The 6559-nt window shown below is 40.8% G+C and overlaps 1 protein-coding gene across 12 annotated transcripts in view; it reads right to left on the minus strand.

Annotated features, from left to right (window-relative positions):
• The window catches only part of LOC126865549 (probable serine/threonine-protein kinase yakA), a 398082-nt gene extending 391965 nt beyond the window's left edge, over nt 1–6117 (minus strand). For 7 of the 12 annotated variants that reach the window (XM_050618189.1, XM_050618193.1, XM_050618190.1 and 4 more), the window contains exon 1: nt 2998–3897. The gene's annotated coding sequence lies outside the window, so the exon portion shown is untranslated. Of the gene's footprint in view, nt 1–2997 lie in introns of all 12 variants that reach the window. The other 5 variants (XM_050618199.1, XM_050618198.1, XM_050618197.1 and 2 more) reach the window with 2 other exon arrangements.
• Nucleotides 6118–6559: the final 442 nt, after the last annotated feature.

The following is a 6559-nucleotide window of genomic DNA, read 5'->3' on the forward strand; positions in this document are numbered from 1 at the left end:
GTCACAAAATGCATAATATTGAAAACATTTTTAATATTTTAAAATATTTGTGCCGTTACAAATGCAATACTCCAATGACTTCAAGAACAAGCAGGAAGTAATCAAAGAAAACTTAACATATATTACAAACTTATTAGCACATTGAATCTAGTTTCAAACAGGTTAATAGAAAAGTTGAGTTTTTCTCAAATCCAACAACTATCCTGAAGCAATCTTGTTTAAGTAATGATGTTATAATGCCGTACACTACACACAGTATAAATTTGAGACCGTAATCCTCATCAGTAAACAGCTATATGTCCCATTCATTTAAAATGAATAACATAGAATAACGCTACAATAATCGTTTCGTATCGTGATTAACTTCTTTATTGAAGTATTTAAAGTGAATGAGAGAACAATACAAACAAATATATACGAAACAATGCACATTCTTCAGTTGGCAAATCCGCCAATTCGTACAAATGATTTTCAAGTGCATAATCAACATGATGGCATTTATTATTATTATTATTATTATTATTATTATTATTATTATTATTATTATTATTATTATTATTATTATTATTATTATTATTATTATTATTAAGCATAATGAAATGATCAAAAGGAAAAATGTTTAAGATGAAGCATTGCAAAAGCTAATAATGTCGTAGTCTTAATAGAATTTTGATTGCAATTATTTCTCTTGAAATAAAATTCTCTTGAAAATAAATGAAGATATACCATTAATTAAATTAACAGAAACTATATCTAAGAATCTAGAAACAGAATAAGACATTAATTACAAGATACGTAAGATATGTGACTGATATAAATAAAACAAACGATATCTTTCATTCCGAGTTAAAGAAACTTATACAAGATATCCAATTGCAAGTTTGGTCTCAAACTTATATCCAGTAGTGGAAGTGAAACATTCGCGAAATATAATTGTCTCCTACATATTTGGAAGTAAACACGCAGGTGATAAAATAACTTAGAGAAACGTCGGGATAAGACAAGCGATTTTCGAAAGTCCAGTATCTTGAAAAAGTAAGATTATATCTAAGGATAACAGGTCATATACCTGTTTCTACTGGAATGCGAGGGGGTCGAAGTGCCTCCGTGTCTTATACAACCGAAACACTTTTCAAAGTTAAACCGGCTACTCATTTACCTAAGAAAATAATCTACCTAAATTTTTAATCGCACGTAGATTATTTCATCCGTCAATTGCCACGCAACTAAATATTTATGAAATATAAATATAACTGAGCTTGATTGGTAGTCCATGCTTTTCAGAAGTTCAGAACAGTTTACAGGAAGGTATATTCAAAAAGTATTTTAATTCTAATCGAGAAATGATTATGTACGATTATGGCGACGAAAATGCCATGAAAAGTGGTCAAACAGCATTTTACATATTGTTTGTGAAAAAAATAGTGGTCAGAATATTTATCACAGCCACCAGCTAGATACTTAGATAGATCTAAAGTAACGAATTTCGCGAGTGTTTTTCTCACGCATCACGTTATCTTGTTTTAGGAACGTGCATGGCACAGGTGATGCATCTACATCGGTAACCAAGCTTCGGACCTATCTACGTCCACGGGAATATTTTTGTCCGCGGAAGAATTATTTCACGGAATTACATCATCGAACACTTTTGTCAAAGATCACGAACACCGGAACATTAAATTATATACGTACTATTCGCGTTACGAAAGCGACGAAAATGACAAACTATGCATCAATTTAAAATACTAGAACTACCGTCGACTAACAGATAAAACTTTTAAAAAGAAATCACAGCAAGAAAAGAAACGAGCTTTCGTCCATACACTTTACCGGAACATTCAAACTTCCAAAAAATGAAGTATTATAAATATATAAAATTTCTATTGCGTAAGTAAACTAGCATTATTAATTAAATTTTACAAGCCATAAGTGAGAAGTTGGCAAATTTGATAATGAGAGAAATTAACTTCTACAAGCATACTTTATGAATTACAAATTAATTAATTACTCCATTGAATTTGATTAAAGTTGTAAAATTATAAAAGAAAAGTCTACAACTTGTAAAGTTCTCATCAATTCATTGGTATTATTATGCAAGAAATTCTTGGTAGTTCCAGTATTAAAATAATAATAAAAAAAAAACCGAATTGACATTATCGAAATATGATCAAATAAAATTTGCCGCGCTAGTAACCGTTACTTTGAATAAATAAATCTCGTACTTCGACAGCGTGAAGAAACGAGGAATTAATGACACGTGGTTAATCGGTCGACTCACATTTACGCACGTAACGCGCATTACACGGCTTCAATTCATATGTTTTGCAAAATACTTATGTACAATGGAACGTTAAAACGATTGTCAATATATGATTCGTCCCAGACGAAAACGTGACAGATCAAAATGCCTGTCTATCATTTCACGTTTAAAACTAACAGCTATAACAACACACAAACTTGCGCGCGTTTTTTTCTGCGTCGCAATGGTAACGAAGAAAACAGCAATAACGCACGCGCGTATTTCGATAATTACAAACATACCTACAGCTCGAAGGTTATGTTTCGTATGATAACATCCGTCTCCGTATGGCGAACGAAAACCCGTGCAATATGGAGCAATGATCAAGTCAGCTGCCAATCTCAGCTTTAATTCGAATGAATCGAAACACGATAAGCAAGATGAACGCTCGGACATGAGGAACGTGTAAAATGAATTTCGTTAAGTAATCTACGTACTCTTGAATAGCATAAACAACGGAAACAGTAACATCATCGTTTCCGCAACGGCGTAAAAACGCAATTACGGAAACGATGACGTCATTGGTATGACGACGTGAACCGTAATATATGTCCAAATGCATACAGCACAGCGCCCACGCGCGGGCAATGGCGTGTACGACTTATTGCTCTATAGCTGCACGTATATACGAACATATGTATATAGATGTACGCGTACACATACATATGTATCGTAAAATAGAGAGAGCTCTGTACTACCTTGCGCCGGAACACGCGGAGGTATCAGCCGCGATCTCGCCGTGATGTCGGTCACCGTGACAGGTTAGGCGGTCGGCGAGCCTTCTCGTTGGTTCTTCTGGAGTTTGCAACTTCTCACTGTGGTAACGAACAACACACCAATAGTAGATACATATATATAAGATATGTATATATATGTATATATATATATCTTATTTGTCAGCACTTATATCAACAATGACACGGCTTGTCCTTTGAACGTGTAACATACGAGCTGCGAATTTAATAGCCTTTAAGGACGCTGCACTTGCTCTCTTCCTCACTAAAGATAGAAGAAACGGCGAAAAAGGTACTTTCCGTTTTACTACTCTCACCATACAGTTCCGGTCGATCAGCCGGATCTCGCGACACCAAAAACCACGAAAACTTGTTTTCTCACTTGAACAACGCTGGCCCGGATGATGCGTGCTTGCTGTGAACTGCTGCACTGTTCCAACTCATAATCGGCTTACTCGATCACAAAAGAATTCCGTATTTTTTTTATATATTCGCTCGCGTTTTTCCCTTCAGTACGGCCGCTGCTAAGAAACCACGCGCGACTAAACGACGATTGCGAGAGCAATAACGACGACGTACTGCGTGTTCGACGATGACGACGGCAGTAGCAGCAGCGGCAACGGCGGCGGTGGCGGCGGCAATGGCGACGACGTGCAACGACGGACGACGTCGGAGGGACCGGTTGATGGAACGGGGCAAATATATGCAGCTGACGGAAGCCTCGAATGCGATTTTGTAAGAGGGTGAAAAGGTAAGGCGAGCAATGCTGGTTAGGCGACGGGATTGCGACTGCTTGCTGCTTGCTTGGCTAGCCGCTAGCGGGGGCCTGGCGCGACACCGACTGTCCGATGCCAGCGCCCCCTCTCCCCTCCCCCCCCCCCCCCTCTACCCTGCCCCTTTCGCTCCCACCTCGTCTGTCCCACCACTCCTCCACTACTACTTGCCCGCCTTCTACCTTTCTCGCTCTTTTCTATACCACACAACACAAACCTACTTCTCCTACTTCTCTCTCTCTTTCTCTCTCTCTCTCTCTCACTCTCTCTCCTTCTCTCAAGCCGCTTTCTCCTTCTATTTCATTCGTTTTTCTGTATTCCCCTCCGTCTGTCTCGCTTAATCACACCTACGGTCTTGCACGATTCACACACTCGACCATCATTTCGTAGCTTCTCTTTCTCCAACATTTTGTCCCTCTCGTTCTTCGTCTAATATGCAATAGATTTATGTTTTCTTTCTTTCTCTTTCTACCATCTATCGCACAACTATGCACCCTCTCACTAATTTCAACCCCCTAAAGCTTTCTCTCTCACTGCTCCACTCCCCTTTCCGTTACCCCCTCGCTTTATCATTCTCGCCCTATCTTCGTTGGATCACCCGGCTTCGTCTCGCTTGATCGTACGTACGAACTTTCGTGACACACACCGTCTCGTTCTCCTTCTCTCTCATTCTCTCTCCCTCTGTCTCGTTCGTTCCCCTTTTGTCTCTGTTTCACCATCGTTTATCTTCCTTTTCTCTCCTTTCTCCGACTACGAGGAGCCATGATCCCCTCCTCCGCATAATATGCTACCCGTCTCACCCCTCGCTGCACCCATGCGGCCGTATACCATGCCACGTCGCCGTCACCGCCACCACCGTTGCCGCTGCCGCTGCCGCTGCCGCTGCCGCCGCCGCCGCCGCCGCCGCCGCCGCCGCCGCCGCCACCGCCGCCGCCGCCGCCGCCGACGATGAGGCACCAACCGCCCCTCTCCATGGCTCAATAAGCATCGTTGGCGCGCATGCGCCGATCTAGTCCCCACCACCCACACTCTTTATTAGTTTATCTCTTTCTCTCCAACGTCGCCTGGCGACCCAGCCTGCTTACTGCTTACCCTGGTAGAGAACCGGCAACGGAGTTAGGTTAGGTTTGGTCGCTCATCGCCCACTGACTATCACGCTCGCCGCGGGTGAAAGGGGGTTAGTCGATCTCTCTTTCTTACTTTTTCTTTGCTTTCCCGTCTCTCTCTCTCTCTCTCACACACACACACTCTGTCTCTCTCTCTCCTCTTCTCGTTTGTGCCTCTAGGAAACAGAACTTCCAACGCATGTACTATACCTCAGCGTAATCTTGTTTCTCCATGCGCTCGCGCTCAAGAAAAAAGACGGAGCAAGAGAAGGATCGACCAAAGAAAAAACAAGTAAGGGGTAGTAAGATCCGAAGGAAAATTCTTTATATTCCATAGCAATGCTCTTTGAATATGCCACTGCGAGCAACGAGCAGAGATTCTTAGATACGATAGATCTGGACCACCGCGTAACATTCGCACAGATACACCAGTTGTATAAGTATCATACATATATACGCAAGAACGACATGCTCACAAAAAAATCACTATGTTGCGAGATGATTCACAGTTCACAATCGATCCTTCTTTTCGATACCGGTTCTTCCATGTAGCGATCGTACTACAGCGTCGCTTCGATAGAGATCACTTTCACACGTCACGCTTGATTTCCTATTGACGCTACGTGAAAATGCATCGAGTAACAAAGTAAATAAGCGCATTTTCGTAACGAAAAAAAAAAAGACGAAGGAACTTCTGGCGCATACTATACACCTGCTGAATCTCGTTCTCCTGGCATACAGGAAAGAAGGGGGCAAGGTGACAATGTACGAGGGAGGCAACGAGTGAGATCCGTAGAAAATTCTTTAGACCAACACCGACGGTCTCTGTGTGTTACGGTTCACAGCAGGAAAAGATCCTGGTGTCTGATACAGAAGGACCGTGCATATCGTTTGCACGAATATCTCTGACAGTACATTGCACGTACACTTTACGTACACAAACTTATCATGACCCATTGTTACGATTCGTTCTTCGGTTCACTTTCATTTTATATTTTGCCTTCTCGCTCTTGTTACTAAAAAAGGAACTAACAGCCGCATAATACGAATTCTCATTTGTATCTTAAAATGCTCACTAATTAAAAATGTTGCTATTAGTAACGATATTAATACATATCGATGATATCGAGAAGCTTTTTCTTCGATGTCGAAGAATTAACTTCTACGATGAGAAAAATTTCTGATGTAAAAAGGGACTGAGTGATAAATTATGTTACGTGTCACTCTACTTCAGTTACTGTCATCTTGACAATATTATTGATATTTCAATAAGTATCGATCAATTATTGATAGTCGTTAATAGCATCCCTATCTACGTAGACTATTATAACCTCGATAAATAGTGGATAAAACTCGAATTTTACCTCCGGTTCGAAACTCTTTCTTGAGGGATTCTCGATACCAACGACAAGGCGGAAGCGGAAGCGCACCATTCTCGCCTCGCAGACTCTGATAAGCCAAGCATTCTGCTACCTACATATAAACGTACTTTCCGTTTCCAAAATACGAAAATCCAACGCGTCGCACTTGAAACACGTTATCTTAATATCCATCGGCTCTCGATAAGAAACGACAATATGTCCTATTAGTCGTGCGACGAATCATCAATCGTAAAACCGGTGCATGAAATGTAATTTTTGAGAACAC

The sequence above is a fragment of the Bombus huntii genome, chromosome 5 (assembly GCF_024542735.1).
Source record: "Bombus huntii isolate Logan2020A chromosome 5, iyBomHunt1.1, whole genome shotgun sequence".
In the NCBI taxonomy this organism is placed as follows: Eukaryota; Metazoa; Arthropoda; class Insecta; order Hymenoptera; family Apidae; genus Bombus; species Bombus huntii.